The 26,787-nt window shown below is 40.4% G+C and overlaps 1 protein-coding gene across 8 annotated transcripts in view; it reads left to right on the forward strand.

Annotated features, from left to right (window-relative positions):
- ADGRB2 (adhesion G protein-coupled receptor B2) overlaps positions 1-26,787 on the forward strand; it is a 1,096,893-nt gene that overhangs the window by 43,361 nt on the left and 1,026,745 nt on the right. The gene's annotated exons all lie outside the window — the stretch shown is intronic.

Here is a 26,787-nt window from a genome sequence, read left to right on the forward strand (position 1 = left end):
ATGCCCCCATCGCCACTCCGCGAAGTTGTTGAAACACTTCCTTATTGAAAATAACGACATTATTAGTCAAACATATGTTGATCATATCCAGTATCATTTCATTATGTTGATAAAATACACTAGATTTTTTAGATAGATAATATTTGTTCGCTTTTATCCCATCAGCATGACAAATACTGGTGTATAGAGAACTTATATCCATAACCAATAGAATGTAGTCCTGTTTCCATTCTACAGATTGTAGTTTAGTTATAAAATCACCAGTGTCACGGATATAAGAACATAAAGATTCCACATGCTCTCGGAGAAAAAATTCAACATATTTCGACATATTTTCAAGCAGTCCCCTTTGTGCTGATATGATGGGTCTTCCTGGTACTGGGGATATTACTTTGTGTACTTTTGGAACAAAGTATAGTACCGGTGTGATGGGATGGTCATTTTTCAAAAATTCAAACTCGTTTTTACTTAATAAGCCCATTCTTTTCCATTTGGACAGTTCTTTGGACACCAGTTCTTTAACTTTTTTCAAATCATTGAACGTTGCCTTGCTGTAACAGTCCTCATCGCCTAGATGTTTCTTAGCTTCTTCCATATATAGTTCTCGCGGCCACAGGACTATGTTGCCTCCTTTATCGGATTTATTGATAATTAGGTCTTCGCGTGATTGTAATTTATGCATTAGTTTAGAATATTGTATTTCTTTGTATTTTCTATGTTTTTGTTTCCTTAATGTTTTTTGGTTGAGTTTTTTTAGATCTTCCGTAACACAATCACTAAAAATATCAATCGCATCCTTAGGCATTAATGGTATGAATGTTGAGGGCGGTCAAAATGGTGTTGGGATACTTAAGTTACTTTGTATGCCCATTTCAGACAAGTCCTCTTGTGTCGAATTGTTTGTATTGAGTTCTTCTTGGGCTAAAGCATGTAGAGAGCGGAGTAGAGGAATATCACATGCTTGGACCAATTCATTCATAGCACTGGTGGGTTCAGATGTATTGCTTTTTTCGGTTATTTTATTGAGTTTGAAATGTTTCATAAGTTTCAGTTTTCTGATGAATTTGAAAACATCTATTCGAGTTTGTGGGTATTTGAAATTATTGCCTGGACAGAATGACAAACCCAGTGATAATAGTTGGAGTTCTGCTACTGTTAGTTCAATATTAGATAGGTTGATCACCGTGTTGTCCGTGGCTGCTTCGCTCATTCCTGTCGTTACCATTTCTTGCCCCTGCCCCCTCTGCCTCTCCCTCTGCCTCTGGATTTTTCTCCTTTGTTTTCTCTTGATGTTGTTTTTTCGGCATTTATCTTCTCGGGATTGTGTGAGCGCAGAGTATGGCGGCGATCATATATATATATATACATACATACATACATATATGATTTTCTACTAATTACATTAATTTATTCATTTTAATGAAATCGTTTTTTGATTAAGTACAGTAATGCAAACTTAAACCTTAACACCAAATAAATTGTGAGTGTCATTTACAGATAATTTTTTTCTCTTTTACCTTTTATACTAAATTTTAGTTGCCATAAAAGTATTTTAACTGGTGCTTTAGATGAAGTAACAGTATTAGTTAGCAAATGCAGACAAGATAAAGATGGATTCTATGTAACTCCAGTAGCAAATATCGGATGAAGTAATGGCGGTGAAGTGAACTAAGAATCAGACACAATATATTAATGGTGAACCTGAATTCTAACACTAGACTGCATAAACAGAAGTAAGGTCTATTACAGATTTAATGTATGTTCATTACTACTATTTTGTGGTTTCAGTCTGGAATACCATACTAGTAAAAGTGAGCTTGCTGTGTGAACTGGCAAAGCTTATAATTGAAGCAGTGGAAGCTTGGATTGGTTTGTTGGTTGTTGGTTGTTGGTGCGTGTTGGAATGGAAAAGTCCTCTACATGGTAATAGACTGCACTCCTTCCCTGAGTGCCCAAAGGTATTGATGTCTGAATCCCTTGTGCCAAATTTTGTGGCATACACAACCACGGATCATGCTTGTGCTCCATGACATAGGTCTGGCACATGGATTGCAGTCCTGTTGGAACGGGAGGGGCTCCCAAAGCGCTAGCCTCATAGTGGTGCAAGGCTTCTGCCTTCACCAGGCATTAAGCAGCTTGAACCCTGTGGTGGCAGCATACAGTGTAGTGGTCAGTAGGAGTGAACAGACCTTTTTTAACCTGTGTCACTGGAGTTAGGCCTACAGGCTCACTGATTTTTAAAGTTCAGCTGTTGTGGCCTACGATAGGTTGGTGGGAAGTGCTGCACAGCACAGAAGTGGTATATCTGTGTTGGGTGTGTGCGTGCCTTGTAAGGGTGCAATACGGGGATAGTGCAGTACTGAGTACTGCATGCATGGAGTATGCATGTGCTGTATGCGCATGTGCCTATGAGTGGTACAGTACCTGAAGGATGTAATGATGTGCAGTGCATGCATGTTAAATGCATATAATGGATGGATGTGTACCCATGAGTGGTACAATACATGAAGGGTACAGTGAATATATTAAATGCATATGCTGGATGTATGTGTGCCTCCGAGGAGTAGAGAACATACAGGATATAGTGCTGGGCAGTATGCGCATGTTAAATGAATATGCTGGACATATGTGTGCTTGTGAGTGATACAGTTCATGGAGGGGATAGTACTATGCAGTGCGTTTGCTGTATACATGCACTGGGTTTATGTGTTTCTGTGTATGGCACAATACAGGGACCTGGGTTCCATTTTGGAAGTCCCAGGCCTTCATGGTGAAACATGGGGAGGAGGTAGTGATTTCCCATTTGACAGATTTGTGTATTGCTGGGTTCCTTGAAGCTGCACGGGACACACACTGGGGAGGGGAGGACCAGGCCTCCCATGTACAATTTAAAGGGTGCTCTTTGATTCAGTGAAATTTCACAAGGAAAGGGCCTGGGCACATCCCAAGAAGGAGATTGGGGCTGATAAGAGTATCATAAAGAGTAGGGCTGGGGGCTCTGGGCAAACCTTTTGATGCACATATCATTGTGGCTGACATCCAAGTGTGAACTCTAGTCCCTCTCATAGCCTTTGTGTGGGTCTATCTGCTTTCAAGGCACTACTGCTGTGACAGACTGCATTTTAAGAGGCTACAGAGAAGTTGGTACTTCAAAAGAAGCAGAACCGCAACATAAAACTTTTAAGAGTCCGACCCTAAATCATATTTGGTATCTGGAAATGAACTATAAAAGGGGAGGTTGAGACCCCCAAAATGGTCATCTGCCAAGCAGCCAGATGGGCTGCGTGAGGACAAGAAGCTCTGCAAGACTCCTGCCTGTGACCAGGACTGGGGGCCAAGGCCCATTAGTCTAACTGCTGGGTGAGGGGACATCACTCAAGGAATCCAAGACCATCAGCACTAGAACCTGGAGCACCAGCGCCTGCCTGCTTACCAAGACCAGTGTGCACTGTGACAAAGAGGAAAGCGTTTGAGGAAGTGAGGCCCAATGGGAAACCCTTTCGAGTGGACTCCCATGTGGAATGGAGCGGTATCCCTATGAGCCCTGTGCGGCAGTGAAGTGGCAACCCCATATTCCTGGAGGGGACTCATTTGAGAGTATCACTGTGCTAATTTGGCCAAAGCCTGGGGACTGTGAGTTGCGGTGACCCAGTATGCTGGGGGGTGCCACTGACAGCACCAAGAACAGTGACTTGCTCTGCTCCGCTGGACAAAAGAGAACACTGTGCAAGCCAGGAGAGGATAATTGCAGCCACCTGCAATCACAAACTAAACAAACACCTCTCAGGAGGAGCCGCAGGAAACCTCTGATCGCTTCAGATGCACCACTGCGAGTGAGAGATTCTACACCCATTGAGTACAGCTTCCTAGTGCAAATGCGGCCAACTTGCCTGAACTTGGCAGCAGCTGCTGTGAGCTCCCCTTCGGACGGGGCATTTTTATGAGCTCCGAACAGTTTTCAGACCTGTCGGCCCTGGGGGAACTTGCTTATAGTAGTGCTGCGGCGCTGGAACACTGTGAATCTAATTGAGAGCCAAAGTGGACTCTTGAGACTGGAATCGCTAGTAGGGCATGCCCTGGATGTTACCAATAGTGAATGGTGAATAACTACTATTGCTAACGCGAGGAGGTAGTGAAACAGGGAAATGCCATTGAAATACTAGAGCCTCGACCTCAAGGGGCATTGTGAAATTGTTTGTATACGTCATAAATTTCTTTTATGTGGGATTCTATGCCCCAAATCACATGCCAAACAGTCTGAGATGATCTCCTTATTAAATTGAGTGTGTAAATTCCCCCCCACTGCAATCTAAAGGAGAAGTGGTGCAGGCGTAATACAATATTCCACAAAACTCATGCCCAACCTCATGTAAGAAAAAAGAGGGACTACCTGGGCCTACCTCAAGCAGTGGCCTGCAAAAGCAGTTCTCATCTTGCTGTAGACTTGGGCATGCCTGATATACCCATATTCATGCCCCAAATGGTATAATTGGTAGATACTTAAGTATAAACACCTCCAATAAGGGCAAGATCGGTTTATTACTGACCCTAGTCACTAGCCCAAAATCCATCCCCATGGTGGTGTTAAAACTTGAGCAACGTTTCGATAAACATGACAATCAACTCTCCCTAGAGTCATTTTATAATTACTTTCTGATTCAGATATTAGAAAAAACTTAAATTTTTAACACCTCAGAATTTGAGTAATGTCAAATCTCTCCTTCCAGCTAAGCCTTTGCTCACAAATATAATATTAAACGCACTGTCTTTTTCTTAAATCTATGTGTTCGAAAAAATTCGAGTGAAGTAGTTTCATGAGGGCATAGTTTTCTGAGAGCCATCAGCTGATGCCCATAAAACTCTACTTCAGATAATGTTTACAATTTAATTGTATTTTAGTTGATATTCTTTTTCAAAGTGGCAAACTACTCAACTTTATTTCCTTTAAACTACAGTGGACACTGACATAGAATGATTGTTATTTAATTGACCAACTATAGTAAACCTTAAATGAAATGTTCATCATCAATAGTGTCTGTGTCAGAAAGATTTAAAACAAATGTCCCAGTTTTAGTAAGATATAGAGATAATGTTAAGAATCAAGAATCAATTCGTTTTCTATCCTAATGCGATTAGGCAGACTTTCGATGTGATGTCACAGCTTGCCTGTATGAATGGTATGATCGTAACGTGTATAGCTCATACTATGGTAAAGTGCATACATATAAATGAAATAAAAATATGATCAACCTAATTTCGCACTTTTTTGCATTCAGAAAAATCCTTATAATCTGCAAAATACCTTGTAGTTGAATTCTGTCTAGATGTGTAGAGCTGAGGCTGTCAGCATACGCACAACACCTTTTATAAGTGAAGGTCTTTCCACAAATTCATCGCCTGCCAAGCTTTGGCTTTCTACACAAGAACATCACTTGTGCACCTGCAAATAGCGCTAAATACATAAGCAAACCACCAAATCCCTACTCAATTTGGATATCCAGGTGAAGGAACTGCAGAGCTCCAGCGGATGATATAGCACTTTCCGGCAGCTATGGTTTTTGCTTTAGGAGACTGTAATTTTCGAATAACAACAACATTGTTTATGCTGTGGGCTCAGGGAGTTGGGAGCTGGATGTACTTTGCCTGGTATATAAAACGAATGATTCATGAGCTCCTACTTTGTTAACATAGATGTTGGAACACATTTTGTTCCTAATTAATGGTTCACTTTGAGAGAAACTTGATAGAGTGGCTTATTTTCTTCAAATAGTAGCGGCTTGTTTTCTTTAGTTTAATTCATATTTCTTTTCTCTGTAGGCATTCATTTTCTAGCCTGAGTACAGAAACCACTGATTTTAGTGGCCATTCAGAACTAACGCTATCTGAAAATGCCCTCCACACCATTCCTTTTCATTTTGCCATTCTTTTACTTATCTATTATTGTGACAATTTTTTAAATAGTGTGAAGTAGTTGATACGTTTAACTTGATTATTCTATGAATACTGTAAGTTAATTTGCTTTCATATCTGTAATTTTACTTTTTTCCCTCCTGCCTCTGTTCCAACTCATAAATTACCAAATGCAACTCCTAGAACTAAGAGATTTAGGAAATTGTCATTGTAAAGAACACAAATGCAATAAGCGTTAGCAAAGCAAATAGGTTTCACCTCTATTGGTTTTGTTAATGATTTTTCAACATGTGCAGCATGTTTTGAATTTTCTTTTAAAAAGGAACGTGATGTGGTCAGTGCTGCCCGGATCATAGCTCTTTTAAAATAAAAAAAAACCCTTAAACCATGTTGTACAGCAGTCCGCGCCCTCTGTGCAATATGTCAATTGACAAAACCGATATATTTTGCAGACGTGAAACCTAATGGCTTTGACAGTGCTTGTTATTGGAACCAATCATTGAGAATTTTATTTCTGTATTTTTTAAGGAGTTTTCCAAGGTGCTCTTGTGTGGCACTGCTAATTTTGTATCAGGAATGAAAAGAAGTAAATGGGTTGTTCATTTTTGCTGTTTTATATAGCGCAAGCCCGACCCAGAGGTATTGGAGCACTTCACATGAACACCAGTTACAATAAAAAAAGGCACATTCTTTTTGGCAGGTATGGGTAGATTAAGGGCTATATTAGTTTTGCGGTCCGAGCACTGTAGGATCGCTAATCCCCCCCACCAGCAGCCCACTGTGCTGGCGGTCCACAGACTGCCGTATTAGGAGTTGACTGCGGGGCGGGGAGTGGAGGCAGGGATCTTGCAGCAGTGGTGAGTATTTTTGAACAATTTCGACTGCAGATGTGTCAGATGCACACATATGCATGATATCTGTGGAAAAATACCATATACCCATTACTGGGGTTCAGCCCATATGTGGGCACTCCTGGTAATTAGTATATGGTTCGAAAAGGACTCCCCTGAAGATCACCTCCAACAGGGTTGTAATCTTCAGAGTGAAGATCCTGCTGTGAAAGGGGACCTGAAGAAAGGGATTCATATCGGAATCTGCCTGGAAGAACAAGAAAGGGGCTAGAACACACCCCAAATCCTTCACCACCGCCACCTTGAAGCAGGCGGTAGGACAACCACGGTCCGCTTGTGGAACAGACACCTCCTAATATGGACGGCTGTGCAGCTCTGCTGTTCCACCCTGTGGTGACTGCCTTTCCCTGCCTGCGAGCCCGTGGTCGGCGGTCTGCTGGCCATCTCGGCAGCCCAGCGGCGGTCTTTGCAAAGCTGATCTGCCCAATTCGTAATACGACAGTCGGACCGCCGAGCTCATCACACTCTTACTGTCACCGCCGATACGGCGGTCCTCAGGACTGCCAAACTCGTAAAAAGGCACTAAGTGATTAGCGTAGAATCACAGGATGTTGTGCCAACTCCGAGGCTCGAACCTTGTTCCCCAGCATCAAAGTCAGCAGCTCTGGCTGTAACGCCACATCCAGTTAATGAAGTGTAAGCCCCATTTGGATATTCTTTGAGAATAAACTTCAGTTTTAGGCAAGAGGGAAACGTCTGTTTTCAAATTCTCCTTGAAGCACAAACTCGAAAACACAGGACTGCTCTGCATGGGGAAAACTACAGGTTTGCCCAGGGCCGGCTTAAGGGCGGTGCGACTGGTGCCACCGCACCGGGTGCTGGCTTCCTGGGGGCGCCGTGTTTGAAAGTTTATTAAGCTTTTGAAGCACCTGCTGCAGCGTTTCTTTCCGCGGGCAATTACCAGGCCTCACATATATGTCAAGAAAACTCGTGTGATTAATTATCTTCCTGGAGAGAGATCAGTGTTTTGTAAAGCTGAGGTTTTGACTTAGGTGAAGTTAGTGCAGAGGGTTAATATGCCTGCTGCAAAGAACGTGTACCAAGTAGATAACAGAGTGCATATGATGTAAACAGATCAGCAGGTTACTGCTTTTAAAAGAGACATCCTTTTGTTACTTGCAATTTATAACTTGAAGTCCTAATATAGAATAGTGAGCTATTAACTTTCATCCTAGAACTGCATACACACTGCAAAGTATACATTATTAGAACATTGATTAATGTTGCAAAAAGGATTAATTTGGCTCGAAATCGATTCTTATTATTAAAGAAAACTCCCAACTATGCTGTTTCTTTTTCGACTCTGCGTTTGTGCTTCTCCACACCAAGCACTATTAAACTATACTGCCTACCAGTATGGATGACATGTGACTCCTACACTTTCAGTCCTTTGGCTTATGTAACATTTCCTATACACTGATTTACACACGTATGATTGATTGTCTCTGTGTAATGTGTGTGTGATGCAAAGTGCTCGGACACCCTACACTGGTATGAGTGGCGCTATATAACTAATTCAATGCATCTGAGAGAGTGTGGTTATGGTGACTTGGTCACTGTTAAAGGGTGCTAGTGAGAGAATCCGTGGTGGAGGTGGTCATTGGGGGGGCGCCAACAAACATTGTCGCACAGGGCGCCTCCAGTACTAAAGCCGGCCCTGGGTTTGCTGATAAGCAAAAATCACTGTCACAATGCACGCTACCGCTTATAACTCGCCCCCTTGCCAAAGCTATTTGTCTCTCGTTCCAAGCCTGTTTCGTTACTTGTCATGGCTTGGATTTCATTGCAATTTCCACTCAGAGAGGTAGCAGAAAGGTGGGTGTGGGCCGCTCAGTGGGTTAATGCACCTGCTGCACACATAAGGCGAACATCAGCCCAACATTACAATTTCAAGTTATTTCAACTGAATTTTTCCTGTGGACGGTGAGACTCCTGCTTTTATAGCATGACTTTTTGCCATTTAACCACATGTCGTTTAATGACTCCAGGTTTGAAATCTACCTGTACAAAGACACTGTTAGAACTACCAGCTTCTGTTTCTACGCAAAACAAAATGTTTTGCTTGTGTACCGAATTCAGATAAACTGGAGAGGGCGTGTAAAGCAAGAAAATCCATTGAAACATCTTTGTGTAATACGGTCTCATGTGTTTCTAACCCCAGTAGAAGAGATTATTTTATCAAAACACCAGTGACTATAATTTGGTAAACAGCTTGTGAGAACTGGTCTAAAAAGTGCATCCTTTCTTCACTGAACAATAGAAGCTTTGTGTCGCCGAAAGAAGACTATTTCATGCTTTGAAATCTGCTAATCCTCGCTGGTTTTTAAAATGTCAATAAGACTGTGTCTATAAAACATACTGAAGGTGCCAAAAGGTAGTGTGTGTGTATACTATATTTATAAAAAATGCTGCCGAATTATGGCAATTGTGAACAATGCAAGCGTCCAGCGCTTCTTTGGAACGCATAATGGGAATTCTTTAAAATTGTGCATTCCAAAGGAGTGCCAACCATCTTTTATGCTGAGTTTAAGGGGAGAGGATGTGGTGTAAGGGCTAGAGTGGCCAACCTTGATGCCGGGGAACTGTGTGCGAGTCTCGGTGGGAGGCGCAACATCCTGTGATTCTGAGCAAATCACTTAATCTCTTCGTGTATAAAGCTCCGGTACCTTGCGGTCGATTTTGTACTATGTAAAATAGCAAAAGTTTAAAGGCAATACTTGGTCCAAGCTCCACTGATAAGAAACCACACAAGGAGACAGACGAACACAACTGGAAATATCATGCAACAACCAACAACAAGCAAGGAAAACAGAGTGACAAGCATACAAACAAATGGAAAGAAAAGGCCTCTTTTAAGATTTTTTTTTAATTACAAAATGTTTCATAAGCACAGCACCTGGGCGTAACCTAAAAAGGAGAATATTGTAGCTCGGTGGTGGAACTCAATTCAAACTGTTTAAACAAAATATTTATATGATTTTTGGTCTGTTACAGCCAGAGCCCTGGGCAAATAGGTCTCTAAAAAGTCTTAATCAATACAACATTAATATCAACTTACAAATAAACATTAATAAGACAAAGATTGTGCTGTTTGGCTGTAGAAGGCCAAACTAATCTAAGTTTATAATTTCAGCAATACCACCACGTTGGCATTATGTTTGATAAAAAGCTTAATTGAAACATGTAAATTGAATATCTACGTTGCAAAATGTCAATGGTTACAGGAACAATTAAAAGATGTGCACAAAAATGTAGGGGACAGGTAATTATCCCTACCATAAAAGCTGAACTAATTCCAGTTTTCATTTATGGATTTCTTTTGTGGAAATCCAGTTTTCTAGAAAGACTTGAATGCCTCTTCTTGAGTTCCATCCGGAACTATTCAATCTAAGATGATAACCCCCTAAAGAAAACTGCAATTAAAATTTGGTTCCTCCAACCCACCTCCTTACCCAGAAGGCAACCACACTGATCATTTAAACTACTATCTGAATTTTCACACTTCTAGTTTGCATTAAAATCCATCATTACGAATGAATTTATTAGTCAAAACTCTAAATTAGTGTTTTCTGAAGAAAATGTGAGTAAGCTTTGGAGGATTTAACATACGTGAATAGAATGCCTCTAAACTGTTTTTAAAGCAATAAGTAAAAACACATTTCTTTCGAATTGATTGTGAGAAATCACTAATGTACAAAAGAGTATTTATATTGCCAGACACTGCACTATCCTGTATCAACCATACCTGGGGTTTAATCAGACTCCCCAGAATTTTGCAGCTTGGGATGGCTAATTTTGTGGCAAAAAAGCAAGATTTGCAATCACAAGCCCAAACATTTGTGCTATTTTCGCTGCAGGTAGAACATGTGTTTGTCACAAAAATATTGGTCTGTCTTTGTTCTGTAACTACTGAAGTCAATTTCTATGACTTGGCAGTGTGTCCAGTAGCAGAGTGGTTTGGAACAGGAGGGTGTCTGATGCCAGAGAGCGCATATCTAAGTTTGGAAACTCTGCTCTCTCCTATATCGGACAACCAGTATTCCAGAAGTGCAGAGCACAGCAGGGGGAAATGAAGTGGCAGGTACACAAGAGACTCGGTAGTGGGAAGGCAGTGGGGATGAAGAATGGGGTACAATGAGTGCCCTGGGGTTTTTGCGGGAGAGGTGTACTATGGAAAAGAGGAGGCACAGGAGAGGGTGAAAGTGTAGATGAGAGGATGTGGCATTAGAGCCAGAGCTGCCGGTTTAGGAGCTGGGGAACCAGATTTTAGTCCCGGCGTTGGCACAACGTCCTGCGATTCTGAGCAAATCACTTAATCTCACCAGAGCCAAACAAATAAAATAAACTTGTGTAGGAAAATCTGGAGTTTATGGAAAGTGTTGCAATACATTTTGAGTTTGCGATTATATAAAGCTACAAAAAAATTGTCGAAGGGCAACAAATCCCACTAAACAAAGGACAGAGGGAGGGCGGGCTCCTAGTTGCACAGGAGGACTCTGTGCATTTTAAAGTCAGGCAACAGAGTAACTTAACACCTCTGTCGCCAGTTAATTGCTCAACCTCCTTTTGTTGCCACCGCACAGAACCAATAAAAGGAGCATCAGCCTTAATTTGTTTTTTAGAGTGTGGCTGGACTTTTACACAAGAGCAGATTTTGCATTTTTTTCTTTTTTTTGCTAATGGTGATGTCCTGAGGGGATCTGTTTGATACCACTATTAAAGTAAAGAAAGCCTTCTTGCGGTCCAGGTTTATCTTCTTTTCATCCAATTTGATGGTTCTTGGAATCAGTTGACTCAAGCTAATCTATCATGTTCTTTGTAATGCCGGCATGGAGTCAATTGAATATATACTCTACCTATGCCCACCACTCCTTGATATACGTAGGAAATACCCTGGGTTGAACTTTCATGCTGAAGGAATCAGAACAATCTCTGAAGCTATTTTATTTTGTTTTAGGTGTATATCATCAACAGTAAGGAGCATCAGAGAGAATAATCAATCAGGTTGGCCTTCACTCATAATATCACTATATCTACAAAGACCTGATTGTGCTTGGACACCTGATTTATGAGGATCCTATAGGCAGGGTAGTAATATCTCTGCCCAAAAGGCTGGCACTAAAGAGTGCCAATAACAGCCGGACCTCAGTGTCCAAATTTCGGTGTTTGTCAATCCACCACCTTAGATATAGTGTTAGGGGTATATCATCCAAACCCTATCACATCAAGGGCCACTCACCTAAATTCCCAGGACTTCTGTGGAAGTACATATCTTCCACCACTTATCCTTGAGGGAACTCATTAGTATCAGAAGAGTTGACTAACCCTGTGGGAAAGGGAGTTGGGAAGAGAGTGAGAGAGATGGTTCTGGTGTACCTGAAACTCCTGTGAAAAGGATGGCAGGTGGGCGTTAATACTTTTGAGCAGAACACCTCGTGTTCCAGTGGCAAAGCACACTATCAGTCAGGAGAGCTAGTCTGCAATAAGGCCAACATTATTTCGTGCAACCATTCATGAATGCTTTACAATCAGCCTGAGGTGCGAGTCCTTAGTGAAGCATACGAAACAAGAATTACTATAAGAAATTCGAGTCCATGTGAAGGGCCCTTGGGCACAGACTCAGCGCTGAATCATGAGCGCGTATCCTTTAGCCTGTGCTCAGGTGATTCCAAAATCTTTATCTGGCTTTAACATTGTGTTTCTGCTCACAACTAGTATTTTTCACTCAGGCAAGTATTTCTGTTCAAACTCAAATTACCAGGGTGTCTTCAAAGACAAAAGGGGATACCAAAACACCTGGTTATTGCACTAACTGAAGGTTAGTGTAATGTGCCAGAATAACTGGAGCGTTAAACGGTGAAAATATGGTCTTAGTCAAGGTGATGAGGGCACAACCATGCTAGCTGATCGACCAGTTTACAGAGTTCAAGATTGTTGGAAGCAGTCTCAAAGGGGTGGAGTTCCATGTGGGGTTCCAGGTGAAGATGCTTCCAGGTGAAGATGTCTAGGCTATTCTGGTCGCACATGGCAAGGCTTGGAATCCAAGGACAGCACTGATGAGAAACCCAGCTTTCTCAATACAGATCAGAGCCAAACAGGGGACTGAGGGGCATATTAGCAAGCAAATGCTATAATTATTGCAAAATGCCCTTAGCGCATTTTTTTTTATCGCCTTCTATTGCTGGAGTACATCGCCCTGTTAGCGGCGTATTATTAACATTCCACTAACAGGCGATGTAAAATCCAGCGATAGGGGTGATAGCGGAGAAATCCTGCGGAAAAAAAATAGCGATAAGAAAAAGCTTGCTAATATGCAAGTGTATTCTTATCCCACCAATCCACTTCCCATTGAAAGTATGCCTAAGTAAACTTTTTTCCAAGCGTAAAGTAATTGCGACAAGCATGGTTATCGCTCGTTTTTTTATCGCTTCGCTGGTCCTGGGCCGCATTGCTAATAGGGGAATGTTGTGTTAGCAACCGTTTCCATTACGTTTAGGTGAGGAACGCCTACCTTGCATGTCATTAGTGATATCTATCGCTGACATGCAAGGCGTAATGGAAAATGCCCGCTAACGCTAGGAAGCAAGCGCTAAAGCAGTTTAGCGCTTGCTTGACAATAGTGCGAAACAATTATCGCCGCTTTTTGTCCGAAAACGGACGCTAAAGCGGCAATAATTTTATCGCAGGGGCCTTGATGATAAGCCCCTGAGTTTGGAAGCAGTATGTATAACTTGTCATGCAGGTGTTAATGTGGAGCTTTCACAAACATTACTAAGAGTTTGCTTTCAATTAGAAGGCTGTCTCTGGAAATGGAAAATGGAGGGCTTTAATTAGGTGGCAGGGCACCTGAAAAAATATCAACAAGGAAGTAAGTCAGGTAACCTTGAGGTCAGCAGAGAACAGAGGTTTTTAACTAATCGGCATCATGTTTGTTCAAACAGAAATTCCAAGCATTTGTGCTTAGTTAAACAGATCTTGAAACTGTGCAATCAAAGTAAAGTATATAGCATGCCTAAATAAAGTGCACAGCAGAGTACAATCTATCTGCCCAATTAGAAATCTGTGAAAAGTGCATAGGAGAGTACATGGCACCTGTCCAATTAGATAACAGTGACTAAAGTGGGAAACAAACAGCACAGGCAGACCGTGGTATGACAAAACTGTTGGACGAATAACTACATTTTTAGAATGATTTTAGATTTTATTTGCATAAATTGATTTGATTAATCTTAACTCACCGGTTTTATATTGTTCAAGTCTTCTGTTTTTATGAACTATGTTTTAATGTGCATTCTTCAGGTTTTTTTGGATATGGTTTTAAAGAGAACATAAACAATGAAATGTATTATTCATTTAATCATTCATTCATATCTTAGATTTTTGTTTTTGTGTTGCTCACCCAAAATTTTGGCAAAAATTCAAGATTTGAATATTGCTGATTGTAACAACAAGCTGTAGTAAGTTTGCATATGGAATCTGGCCTTGGCTTATAATTGATAGTTTTCATGATTAAACTCATGCAGTTCAGGTGGCCATGGCTCAAAACTTTGCTCTGTCCTTACTCTTTTATTATTTTCTCTCTATGTACCTGACCTTGAGCATTTGTAAATATATTTAAACCATTTCTTTGTAAATGTGGATTGACGCAATATATGCATTTGATCCAGTATTAGTCGACTTCTCTTCAGTAGGACTATAGAGACAACCAGACTCACTCTTGCTACTTACTCAAGTATTTCAGTGGTTAATGAAAAAAAACATGATCATAGATGCTCAAAAGTTAGCTACCCCTTGTCAGTGGTTGATTAATAGCAGTTACAGGCCTTGAAATTTACTCGCCCACTTGCTATGGCGAGCCAGATTTTATCATAGCGAGCTATTTGTTAGTGTCTACTGGCCCATTCTGACATGGTACCAGTTACTGGATGTTCTGTTCACTCAAAGTGAAGAGCTATAAAGATGCCTTTAAACCCTATTTTTATCTTGTCACATTTGCTCTGCATTCAGAGACAGAGGTCAAATGCCAGTTTATGTCTTATTATAATTTGCAGGCGGGGAAAGAAAAGTAAACACCAACCTCTAGGATAAAATAAGCAGCAAAGTTAGAGGATTTTTGAAAGTGAACTGTCTGACAATCTTGCTGCACAAAGAGTGAAATAAAATGCTGTAGAATGTCAGTTTGTTTTCCTAACACACAGTAATTAAATAGCTTGCAAAAACATTTCAAAATAGTTATGAAAGCACTTTTCTTTCAACTCTGTGTAATGAAAAATAGTTTTTGGATAGGATGAAAACATATCAGTACACTACTTGGTGATGTGCAAATGATAAATATTTGTGCTGAAACTAAATATACAGTTTTATCAATACAACTGCATGTTAGTGGGAACATCTGTGGCAATTTCAATGGAAAATCTGCTGTTAGTAAATGTCAGTGCTTTAGTAATAGGTTTATTACAAGTGAGTTTTTAAACATGAACTTAGAAACATTCCTGCCTCAACCCCTTCCCTCCCCACCCCTGTTGACAATGAGGTTAGTGACCTAGGAAGCAATTCAGGAATCATTTGTACCCTATATTTGGGCTGGATTCTTATTATACATGAAGAAATGGTTGGTCATTATAGCAAACAAAGGAGTTTTTTGTTCAACAGAAATGCTGAACTCACATATTTCAAGGTTCCCTCATGCAATAATGAAGAAAAAGGTGGCTCAGTAAAATAAAATATTTGACCAGTTGCACACAATTTGAGAACAGTTTACATGTCACGTATATCACAGTACAGTACAGTAGATTATTCAAGGCACTAAACCTACAGGTCTGGTAATATTTTCATGTTTTTTTCGAGGCCCGAGTTTGGAAATTGTTAATACACATACTTGGGGGTAGTAGTTTCAAATACTTTATTATGCTTATCCCGTAATAAAACCTATTCTGCTCAAGCTAGTTCTGTTGGATTGAGATTGCTGCGATTTTTGAATCTCTAGGCAAGCAAAATGTGACTTTACTAAAGATTTGTTTGTCTAAAATTCCTGCCTTTGTATGCCATTGATGCTCAACCTCTCTCATTGATAAAATGTACAGGGTAGAATCTAGACTTTGGAAGGCTTATTTCAGAATAAGACTGTTTGCTCAGGGTTGAGTCCCTTAGATTGGAACTTGGAAAAACCTCAATGAACTATTGCACATATTGTCAGGTGCTTTGCTACTTTTCTTTTTTTGAACCTTGCTAAAGCACCCTCGTTTGTGCTAAAAAGCATTCTTTGACATCAACTTTTAAGCAGTGTGGAAGTGAAATATCCTTACTCTAAATTACTCTCTCATTCTGTGTAGATCTTGTGGATAACATAAATATTTTAAGTCAGCCTTCCGCAGTTGTCCCATGGAAAGAGCCGACCTCATAGGTAAGGAAAACCCACATGGGGGGTCTTCACTACCTTGGCAGGGAACACACATGATTACCTGACATGCTTTTCACCTACCACTTACTTCACCCATCAGGGCTTACCCTAGGAGTGTTTTAGTGGTAGTGGAAGGCCCACTCTGGGTTGGCTACTGAGTTAGAAAGGCCACCCTGAGCCTAGGCGCCACTGCGCACCCATCGGCCTGCAATGGCAGGCTTCAAACATGTTGAAAAGGCTATTCTGGTGGGTGGCACATTCAGTGCCACATCAGCCAGCGCAGTGCTTGCCCTGAGTATGTAGTGTACCTTTTTCCAGGGCACTCAGAGGTACAACACATAAACCAATCAAACGTGCCCCTCGCCCTAGCATGGGTAGGAAGAGCGCACACGCTTTGACATTGCATTACAATGGCAAAGCGACCAGAGTCCTAAGGCCATAAAAAGAGAATCAGCAAAAACCAGGAGGAGAAGCAGAAAAAGATTTGAGGGAAATCCCCCAAAAAGTACCATATCCAACACCCATGGACCATCATTCCTCTCTCCTCTAATGCTGGGCCCCTCTGATGGCTGGAAAGGCACCACACGTTGTCCTTCAGTGTCCTTATGAACATGTCAGTTGTGAACGGACAGACCCTGCTGAGGTCTATACATCATTATAGCCTGTCTCAAGATATCCCCTGGTAAAAATGCAGATAGCCATTTCTGAAGAAGCTCTCCATTTAAACATCTGGAACTGCTCATAATAAACATTTCTGTTCCATCATGTGCATGTCTATTGGGTGATTGTGAAGGTATGTAGTAGAATGTGATTCATGTCAGAAACTCTCAGATTTCTTTTGTTAATCACAGATCGTGTAATGGGCTTTTAATATGTGTAGCAGTGCAAGTATAGCGTGCAACATATTCTTGACTGCAGTAAGAAATAAATATTAGAGGAAGTCATTCTTATTGCAATGTTTTAGGTGGCTGGTGGGAGAATGATTGAAAGGTACATGATTTAAGATTTTTTAAACAAACCTAACCTTCCACACAGTAGATTGAAAGAACATCTCCAGGCCATTGTACATTTTCCAACAAAAAAAGGAGTTGGGGAGTTTCAACACAATTTTCCAATGAATTTGTCTACTGGGGAATCCATGAAATATTGCAACGATTCAGTGACTGCCACAATACACAGGGGCATCATTTTTTTTACAGTAGCAAATTAATGTACATGCCAGATTGTGTGCTGAATAAAAACACGGGATGCACAACAGGCAAATAATTGTGCCAGATTACTGAAGTACAGCCTGATACACTGCAACAGTTTCCCACAAGGAAGTTTTCAGACCTAAATGCTGCACTAGGAAAATAATAACTCGATTTTAAAAGCTATGGCAGAAGATATAGTGCTTGTGCCCAAAAAGTTTTATAATATACTAAAAGTGATATTATATACAATGATGCTCCCACCATATGCCAAGCAATGACAAGAAAGGTGTTGACACCGCCTGCCGCTGACATCAGAGAAAGTCATCTGTAGACACAGAAAATTCAGAAATATTTATCCTCCTCGACCTGCCTGCGGTATGTGATACCATGAACTAAAAAAAAAAAAAACTGTTGTGGAGTAGTTAAAAAAATGGGTATTATTCCCTGGCAAGCCTCTCCATTGGTGTCACTATTTCTTCCCAAACTGGACAGCAAATCATAATTGGCTCCATATCCTCATCAAGCTTGAGACCCATCGCCTGTATGGAAGTAGGTGTCTCGCCTATAGAAACCAATATAGAGAAATATCTCAGAGAATACTTTGACTAGGTCTGTTATTTGACCATCATATCTGATAAATATAAAACCATCATTTTTCGTCTCACGCTGTTGATAAGGATCCTTCAGCTGAACCCCATAAGTGATCTGTTGCTACCCTTGGCGTCTTATACGAATTTTGCACTGAAATATGTCGTCCTGCACTAAATCACTCCAAGTATCACTACTTGTTCCTTCTAGCGCCTACATCCTGCACTCTGCATCAGAAAAATAATGCTCCAAGTTGGTTTCCCTTTAGTAAAGCTTGTGCCAGTGTATGATTATGATACTTTATTTATACTCCTGCATACTGCCCGGCTCACTATGGCTACCTGAACCTGCGCTACGTGTAAAATCCCCTTTTGCTGTCCCTGTGCCTGTGCTCTGATCAATGGACCCGATTCACAGAACTAATTTAAGGCAAAATCCTAAACTTACTACCATTTTGGTATTCACAGAAGGCACTTACTCATTTCGGTATTCACAGAAGTTAGGAGTCCTAACTTTAGGATTCCTAACTTTAGGATTCCTAAATGCCTTCTGTGAATACCGAAAGTCTTAAAGTTAGGATTTTTCTCAGTTTAGGAGTAGTAAAGTTAGGACTCCTAACTTCTGTGAATACCGAAATGAGTAAGTGCCTTCTGTGAATACCAAAATGAGGAAGTGACTTCTGTGAATACCAAAATTGTAGTAAGTTTAGGATTTTGTCTTAAGTTAGTTCTGTGAATCGGGCCCAATGTCTTCAACCTCTGAAACAGCAAAGCTTGCACTTTCATAAAAAGCAGCACATGCGATCCACTCCCCTGTTATACCCGCTTGTGCACCCTTTCAGAATCTATCCGATTCAAATGATGCTGTTCCTCTTGCTCTTGTGCTAACCCGACACTGCCTCTCAAAAGCCAGAGAAAATAAACGTCACTAATTATTCTTTAAAAATTAATTTGAGACCTTACTGCTACACTGGTTGACCTTCATAAACCCTTGTTCTCAGTTTGTCACTTAAGTTAGATTAATCCTAACTCCGAAATGTTTTATTATAGAGCGAACATTTTCAAAACTGGATGCAGAAACACATTCTCCATCTCTACTCACACAACATGTCCCCCACCCTTTGTACTCCGACATTCTAGATATATTTACCCTTCTTCACACTTTCATAGAGGGAAAACCACTAAACTGCAGTGGAGCAGCTTTCAAAGAGGAAGAATGTTGAGGAGTGAGCTGGGAGAGCATTAGATTTCTTTAGTAGCTAAGATGAGCATGTCTTGTTCTTGAAAATTCTGTGAAGAGTTACAAAAAAGAAAGAGTTATGCATAATGCAGTCTGTCCATGCCATAACATTTTAGAGGTTAATGGAGAACTTTTTCTAAAGAATAATTGTGAGTCAATGAGATCCTGTTTAGAGGGTGCAATTAGGTTTTAGGCAGATTCCCAGTTTCAATATCTGCCTATTTTATTTCTTATAACACATGATTTATGGGATTTGTTGCGTTCCAAGTGAGTAATTCTTTGTCTGTCTGTTTACAGGAATAAACCAAAGCTATAAGGACCAACACCTTACCTTGGCACCTCTAAATAGTTGTCTAAATGGTAGAGACATCTGCATCAGACTTTCAGGTATTCCAGTAGTTTCAAAACATTTTCAGGCCCAGCAGTCAAAAGACAATGAGCCACAGACACATGCGTGCTCCATCACCACACTCTTCTCCAGAAAGCCTCCTCTTCAAAATTGAATCTGAATGAATTTCCACCATGCCCGCCACAGAGTCTAAATATTGACATCTGTGGGATGTAAAGTCATTGCTTCTAGCAGCCATGCCCTTTGCATCACGGACACCACATGCCCCCTGGGTTGCTAGGCCAAACAACCTTTGGGAAGTAGTAAATATGACTATTAGTTTTCTAGACCACATGAAAAAGTCCTTCTCCGACATGGCCAATGAGGTTTTGGATGCTTCAAAAAGATTTTGAAATATGGCCTCCAATCGAGTGCTCAATCCATGGGCACAGGTGTGCCAGCATGCTAGGATGTGTTCCACAGGCTCTTCTAACAATGTCTAAGACATACTCATAGATAAGTTAAGTGAATAACCAATCTGTGTGTGAAACCCTTCTGAAACAGTGGTGTGATGATTGCTGCATCAACCAGTTGTTCCACATGGGCTAAGCTTTCTATTCCTTCCCCTCCCCAAACACCCTCCTTACTCTAGTATGTGCTTTCTTGCATAAGCCTCAATTTTGAAGACTGAAGTAATTGTCGTGCCGTACCGGAGGCCATAGAGGAAATGCCAATGGAGGACAGGGGCTATTGATGTAACTCCTTGTACCTTTTGGTTCCCTAGAAGGAAAGAGGTTGGAGACCTATACAGAGCCATCACCCCCTAAAATCTTTCTATTTGGCAGGACAAGGGTATGATGCTGTTCCTGAGCCAGGTCTTGCTGGCTTTCAGTGTGGCTAATTGGCTGCTATCCCTCGTTTCTGGAACTTCCATGTACACCCCATGTGTTACCTGAAGTTCACAATAGGATCCTAGTATTATTTTTTCACCATACTACAGCACGACATGTGGTCTGAGAAGTGGGAGCAGTTGTGGTAGCGTCACTGCGGAGGTCAGGAGTCCATGCAGTCCTGTACTTAAGAAGTGGATGCTGAGAAAGTGTTGAGCCCTGTTCTTGATTGCTTGAAAAAGTGTGAATGTTTCCAGTTGCCACTATGAAACCCTCCATAGATTAATGAGTTTGATGTGCCTCCTTGAGAGACTCCCAGTGAGGAGTAAAACTTCTTGGCAAGTTTTTAGCTCTAGATTAAAGAGAAGAGTTGAAAAAATAAGCATGGTTCCAAACATCCCCTGACATCAGGAAGGAGAACAGAACGAAGCTAGAAATCCAGGTGAAATCCAGATGATTAAATTGCTAAAAGCAAAATTAAAGTGCAGAAATAGTTGCAAGAGGTCAAAGACCCTGAAGAAAATTAAGTGGATACATTTGCATCTTCCTGTTATGACTGTATAAAGAGAAAGATACATCACATGAAAAAATGAACTCCATTTTAGACTGGAAGTGTTGAAGAAGAATCTGTGCTCAATTTGCCTTATTGTGAAGGTCTGGTTGTTTGGCTTGTTCACGCCTGCCCTTTGTTCCAGAAAAGTGTGACGTTTGTTTGATAATTAAAGAAGCCCAAGTTTGACAGCCTTAGTTTTATGTTGCCTTCTTAGTCCCTGTAACTGACTTTTGTACCTGGCACGCCGGGAGACTTGTGGAACACTTCTCCAGATGATTCTAAAGTGTGAAGACGCCAGAGCTGTAAGGGTAGCACAGGCGCTCCACCTACACTGAGCATGATGATCCAGGATCAAACAGGCCTGCAGTGTGAGGACCACTCTTTTGCTTCTTGAACTCTTGCATGCTTCCTTAAGCTCTTAGCATGATTCTTGGCACAGGTGTCACAGCTTGGGTCCCCCCTGAAGCTCTGGGCTTATCAGGGTGTTGTTGAATGAACTGGCTTACTAGTAGAGGAACATGAACTGAAAAAGCATCTTCCAAGAACATTCACTCACTGTGCTTCTGGACATTCGTTTATCAAAAATTATTACACGTTCATTTATGCTGTAGAAAGACTGAAACCCTTGACAGACTTAATGGTGAATCATTAATTATTTTAATTAAGTTTTCAGATTGATTCTGTTCAGACAAAGCTTCAGCTTTTATTAATTACCAAAATCATAATGAGAAAAAAACAAGGTCTATCTGAGTTGTGTGGGAGTCAGTGCTGTGGCGGACTTCAAAATTTGGCTAAACTTGTAGAGTGTGTTTGTCTCTTAACAAATAATGCAAAACATCATTGATAAAGTATGCAAACACTTCAGTAGTGTTGTAGAGTCAACAGGCATGGCCTGAAATGTAACCCAAACTTGCAAAACGCATATTTCAACTTGTCATCCTCTTGGAATCTGCCTATATGATGAGCTCCTCTAAGGTCTAACTTAAAGAACATTTTTGCTTTTCTAATAAGATTCTGCAATATATGTAAGTGAGGCAGTGGCTATTGTTTTTTTTTTTTTACAGTAATTCTATTGCAAGCTGAAAGTGAGGGTCTGATTAAACCCAGTTGGCCATATTTTTCATCTAAGTTCTACCTCAGATGCTCTGATTCTGAGTGCATACTCTGCTATAAGATATAGTTGCAACAGGTTCTAAGTGAGGTTTTACAATGGAAACTCAGCTCAGAAGGTAATACGCTAGCTTTTTTCTTGTCTAACACATCACTGAAACATTCTTAACAAGGTGGTAAAACCAGGTTCTGTAACATGAGGCATTACACTTCCTGCTAATGCTTTAAAAGGACAATGCATACATGAGTCAAGCAAGTGATGCCAAACAACTGACCTGACAAAATCAGAATTCAGTTGCTATGTTCATGCTACCTAGTCAATGTTGGGATTGTTCAAAGTGAACCATGGAACATCTACATTTACTTTAAGATAAGTAGTATCTATTAAACCAATGCCAATATTTGAAAGATGGTTTCGATGGGAATCTTTTGCATATGGAACCTAACAGGACCTTCGGACAAATTAAAACCATCTGCTTTAACTTATCCAGGAACTTTTATCTTAATCATTGAAGTTGGTTTACATTAAGCAGACTTACTGTCCATCTAATTTTTCTCAAGTTCCTGGATCTAAAAGTCCCACAGCAATCCTTTTTTGTCCATCTGATGGTCATTTACAATGGAAAAACGTGGTGCTACAGAAAATTGCACATTCAGTTCCCATTTTGGAACTGCTTGAATTTCTACACTCTACAAGGCAGTTGTTATAATCTACTTGTTGGTTAATGCATCCTCCCTATTCTTGTTCTCTGCCTTGCTGCTCAGCCAATGGTGATGTCATTGGAATGTTCAAAGTGTTTGTGCTTGAGGAGAAATCAGTTGGAGCGGATGGGCTGAGCAGCAAGGAGGCTGCTCCTGGTGGGGCATATTATGGATCTTACTATCATCCTGTAACTTATATTTGAACCTGTAACCTGATGAACAAACCAATTACTTATTTTCTACACGACTTTTCTACGAGGCATCTTTGCATTTAACAGCAGAATTATTTAATTGTTGAGGAATATAGTTTTCAGGCACATGTTTTCTCCTTGTGTGATTTTATTGATCCTTGATGTTTTGAGATTTTATTCTACGTAATAAAATTGCTTCGTCGCATTCAGTAAATGCATAACTTCTATATGCATCTTCATTCTCTTTCTTCTATTTTGTTCTAGGTTTGTGTGTATCACTAGTTCTTTTTTCCTCTGAATTATATTCAGCTAGATGATGATCTAAATCCCCTCGAAGTCTGTAAACTCTGCACCTAGCAGGCTGTAAGCTTTGTACATGAAGCAGGAGGATCTGTTCTTCATCTCACTTCATAGCCCTTAATAAAATATTGTTATTTTAACTCCAGAACAACCCATCTTAATTACTAAATGATTGTCATAATATAACTCGATCTCTTGATGGCCCTTCTTGAATTTTAATAATTCATAATGCCGAGATGTGACTTTTTGACAAACAATTCCACATTTGCTTACAGAAGGCAGCTAAGTTATTTAACAGTGGACCGTTTCTATCAACTAGTGGAACACTCTGATTAGGAGCATTTCCACTTAAGCAAGACAACACAAAAGCTACCTTAGTGTAGTCTTTTTGAAATATCATAGGCTTGCATACAAAATGCAATTGATACTAATTAACGAATAATGTTTACTTCTTTGGTTTGACTGTAAATCTTTAATGGGGCGCTAAAGGTATACTGGGGATTACTATTGGATAAGCGATCAAATCGAGCTTACTATCATGTAACTGAAGTGGCAAGGCCCAATGATCTGAGTTGTTAGAATCTGAGTGTAACAGTACTTAAAAAAGGTTCTTTCTTTTCAGTCTTTTGTCTGATATCTATTTTTCATTTTTACTGCAATTTATTGAAAAGTTGTATCTTTGACCTTTTCAAACTGACTTGATATTGTAACATAGTTACTGTGAAGTAGTGGATTTCCTTCGATTTGTGCAAAAACGTGTGACAGGCACTTTGTCAGAAAGCACTAACTTTATAGTCTGAATTCAACCAGAGTGTTTAATATTTCAAAACTTCCCCATATCCACAGTCAGCCATCCACTGAAGTAATACGTTTATTAGCCGTAGATATAGATCTCGGGAAAGGGTAATGGAATAAAAGAGAAAACACATTGGATATTGCCACACTGACTTGTCCCTCTGCTGGGCTTTAACATCTTGGTGCCGCAGAGAATAGCTAAAGATGTGATTAATATCTTTAGTGTCTTATCACTATTTTAAATCATCGCTCACTTTATATATAAATTGTATGCCTTCTAAGTTTTCATGGAAACTGTAACATAAATATCTATGTAATGAATTTTACTCAGCCCTTGACATCAACAGACTGTTGAAACTCTCTTGCTGATAGACATACAATATTGTCTTTTCGTTAAAAAAGTAATATGCCAAACATTCAACAAAATTATATAGATTTCCTTGATAACAGTTAATCGATTCCCTTAACACCTGTCACTACCTTGAATACAGTTTGTGCATTGTGAATAATTCAGTCTTTTAAAGTGAAGGGAATGCTTTTTGCTTCCTCACGTAAATATGATCTGGTAAATGTGCAACAGAAATATTGTTAAATTCCTCCAAGGTAATTCAGAATCAGTATTGCAAATTATTACAATTTGTTTCCAAACATGGCCTAATCCTTAGACTACTTGTGAGCTCAGCTTGCATTGCCATAAGTGTTTCTAAAGGAAAACAATAAATCTCCAAAGTTCCTTGGCTCTGGTACTGGGTACAGCAACAAAATATCTGGAATGCCAAGTAAGGACACAGAGTTGTGATGAAACATATTCCCAGAAAGTTCAAAATGGGCCCTACCTTTTTTTAAACAATATGAAAGTTCAGCTGACCTCCAGAGACTCAACACATTTTTCCAGGTGGTGCTGATGCTCTTGCACGACTGCCAGCCTTTCCTTCATCTGTAATAAACTCTATGAGCATGTGAATTGCAGTATAGTGCTCTCATGCGCACCAAACACTGCAAGGACAGCCACAGATCATGACAGGTGTTTATTGTTGGGCCTACTTTGCAATGAACGCCTTCCTTTCTTCAATTTCGAGAGTGGCACTTAGATCCTGTCCAACATCACCACCACCACTGTCAACTATGTCAACAAACAGGGTAATGTAAAACAGTGGATCCTGTATTGGAGGCGATTCGCATGCAGACTCGCCAAATGAGTTTTTCCAGTAGTTGCACACCTTGCAGACTCCCTCAATGTGAGGACTAATGCTCTGAGCCTCCTCTTCTTGGAGGACCACATGTGGGAGCTACACCTTGAAGCCACAGTCATGATCTTGGGCAGACTGAGTGACCATATGTGGATCTCTTCACAACAGGAGTCATCCTCAGTTTTAAGTTTGAGGTTCAGTTAGTCACATGTCTGCATACTTTTTCCACTCATGCTTCTGATGAAGGTCCAGTGGAGTATGCAGAAAGCTCAAGCATAGCTGATTCTTATTTCCCCAGACTGGTAGGGGAGAATCTGGTATTCTGATCTTTTGGCACTCAGTATTCAGCCTCTTCTCTATTTCAGTTTTGCCTTTCTGATATTCCTTGATTTGCTCTGTTACTTGCACAGCAAGGTGTATCAGTGGTTTGTGCTAAATGTTATCTGAATGTCCTACACAATGTAATGTGTCTCACCAACCTGCATTCCCTAAGTCATCACCAGTGGTGTGCTTTCTGAAAGGTTTTATTTTTCCTCCCACATTATTTATTGTTCCTCAGTGGGCTCTGAATCTATTGTTGACTTTTCTAATCCCAATCTCATTCAAGCCGATCCACAGTTGCCCCTTTTTGACTTCTCACATTCAACACTGTCTTTTTAGTGGCAAGGACTTCAGTCCTTTGGCTTGGTGAACGTCCGGACCTTTCACTGTTTTCTACCTGGATAAAATGGTTCTTCGTACCTGCCATCTTTTAAATCCCAAAAGTAGTCTGTATTTCACATAGGCCAGTCTATCAATCTCCCATTTGTCTTTACTCCGAGTTATATTATCAATGAGAATTTTCTACATAGACTGGCTCTTACACATGTTGTGTACTAATATGTCAATTGCATTCAACAGCCTACAGAGGACGATCAACCCTGTGGGTTTCACCTGAGACAAGAAAGGCAAGGTGGTGACTAAACAGATTATTTTACATTTTGTCATCCTCTATATCAAGACCTACTACTCCTTGCCCGAGAAAGACACTCTGGAGAGTATTCATGCCCAGTCCATTAGGGGCAGGATAACTTTCACAGTTTTCATAAATGCATTCTGGTGGCTGTCATCTGCTGGGCAGCCACATGGTCCACCTTGCATACTTTTTTTTATACATTACTGCCTTACAGTCCAGTTACACAGCAAGAGATACAGTGCAGAGGCGAAGCTGCATGAGTTAACTGATTAACTAGCACTACTTACTCGCACCTCCTGGAGGATATTGCTTTGGGATTTCTTCATCAATTTAGTAATCTGCAGGACAGTGTATCTATTAGAAGAGTTATTTATCTTCAGGAACAATATTTTAGGTGGATACAAAATCTTGCTGCAGATACATTACCATCCTCCTTCCTCCCTTGATATGTTAGTGCTGTGATTAATAAGATTACAAGGTATGAAAACATGTTATGAGCTGTATTTTTCTCTGAAGTTGATGCTCTCTCCGT

This window comes from Triturus cristatus, chromosome 3_2 (genome assembly GCF_964204655.1).
Source record: "Triturus cristatus chromosome 3_2, aTriCri1.1, whole genome shotgun sequence".
NCBI classification, from domain to species: Eukaryota; Metazoa; Chordata; class Amphibia; order Caudata; family Salamandridae; genus Triturus; species Triturus cristatus.